This window comes from Oryx dammah, unplaced genomic scaffold (genome assembly GCF_014754425.2).
Source record: "Oryx dammah isolate SB20612 unplaced genomic scaffold, SCBI_Odam_1.1 HiC_scaffold_6300, whole genome shotgun sequence".
Taxonomy (NCBI): domain Eukaryota; kingdom Metazoa; phylum Chordata; class Mammalia; order Artiodactyla; family Bovidae; genus Oryx; species Oryx dammah.
The window spans coordinates 78-2,036 of NW_024076086.1; the positions used below are offsets into that span (position 1 = coordinate 78).

Here is a 1,959-nt window from a genome sequence, read left to right on the forward strand (position 1 = left end):
GATTACCAAAAAGAACAAAGATACTTTGCAGAAGTAAAAATTCAGCATAGATGATGAGGAAGAGAGTGACATTACTATATGCAGAGGCACAGTTGTTACTGTTTTAGAAACCATTATAGATAAGTATGACACTGCTGCCCTCAAAAACATTTCAGATTGTGCTGACTTTCCACAGTAAACTTTGAAATAGGATAATGTGTTTAATTATGAAAATACACATTAAAAATGAATTTGTGTCTAAGGTTTTAAATAAAATAAAATAGTTGAGGTTATCAGAAATATTAAAATCTTACCCAGTAATCTCTTTTTCTAATTCACTGTTTTTCTTCTTTTCTTGGTCCAGGCTATTTTCCAGAGATTGTTTTAATTCAATGTATTTCTTTAATTGTTCCTTTTCATCCTCAGACTTAGAAAAAAAACAATTTGAGAAAATTAGTTTTAAACACCTAGAGAGACTTATATTCTTTCTTAAAAATATTATTTCTCATGAGTTCACAAATTAATATGAATTTATAGTAAACATAGTTTTTAAACTTGATTGATACCAATAACAATTTCAAAATTGATTTTTCTTAAAACAACTTAAAATGATTTTTCATTTCATCATTTTTCTGGAATTTAAATTGCCAACATTTATTTGTTAAAAATAGAGCCTTTTACACATAAAATACTAAATGTTAATGAAAGTTTTTTTAAAGACCACCTATATTTGCATTTTACTTTCTAGAGATGTTCTAAAATAATTTTCATAATGGTTCAAGATATTAGAGGTTTTGTTAAGTCACACCTTACTAAAATAATCTTTGGAAAATTCCCATGCAACCCCATCTCTTAAAAAAAAAAAAATCCAACAAATGAAAAATATATTCGTTCAGAAAAATGGCTCTATATAGACATAGTATTCTTTCTTTCTTTCTTTTTTTTTTTTTTTACTTTACAATACTGTATTGGTTTTGCCATACATTGACATGAATCCGCCACAGGAGTACATGAGTTCCCAACCCTGAACACCCCTCCCACCACCCTCCCCATATCATCTCTCTGGGTCATCCCAGTGCACCAGCCCCAAGCATCCTGTATCCTGTATCAAACCTAGACTGGCAATTCGTTTCTTACATGATAGTATACATGATAGTATTCATTCTTAATGAAGAGAACAAACTATCATATTTAAAATGATTCATTCTCAAAAATCTCACAGAAAGATCTGGATTACAAAAGAAACTAAAAATTCTCAATCAAATCATTACTCAAATTTATGGACTCAAATAGATGTTTGTGTATCAATGTTCAAAGCAGCATTATTAACAATAGTCAGAAGGTGGAATTTCATTGACAGATGAATGAACAAACAAAATGTGTTCTATATAAAATATTGCTTTTGGACTGTCAGAATTTTTTAAATTAAAATCTTACTATAAAAATCATTAATTTTATGAATTCCGTCAACTTCTTCTATAGAAGGAACCACAGTACTAGTAGCAAGCAATATCAATAAAAATACAATAAGCTAATCAATGAAACTTTTCACATTGTCCAAAATATTCTTATATATCACTAGCAAAAAAAATTAAAATCCTTTCTCAGTATGACAGAAATTAAGAGGTTGACTCACCGATCTTGTACTTAACAGGTTTTTCTGAAGCTGTTCAATTTTGCCCAATTGCTTTTTGACTGTCGTTTGTAACTTGGCATTTTCAATTTCAAGCCTAAAATGCATATTTAAAAATAATTATTCTCACACATAGGTTTATTTTTTTAATATTTTTTGTACATAGACCATTTGTAAAGTCTTTATTGAATTGACTGCAATATTGCTTCTTTTTTATGTTTTGATTTTTTGGCTGTGAGGCACGGGGTCCTGGCTCCCCAACCAGGGATCAAACCCACACCCTCTGCCTTGGAAGGCATAGTTTTAACCCTTGGACTGTCACAGCATTCCTTCACACATAGATTTTT

The 1,959-nt window shown here is 29.9% G+C and overlaps 1 long non-coding RNA gene across 1 annotated transcript; it reads right to left on the reverse strand.

The window, feature by feature from the left end:
- Positions 1-329: 329 nt before the first annotated feature.
- On the reverse strand, positions 330-1,661 carry LOC120860027. Its single transcript, XR_005720220.1, has 2 exons — positions 1,616-1,661; positions 330-406 (listed from the first exon to the last, which is right to left on the reverse strand). It is a non-coding gene; the product is annotated as an uncharacterized LOC120860027 (long non-coding RNA).
- Between the last annotated feature and the right edge of the window lie 298 nt (positions 1,662-1,959).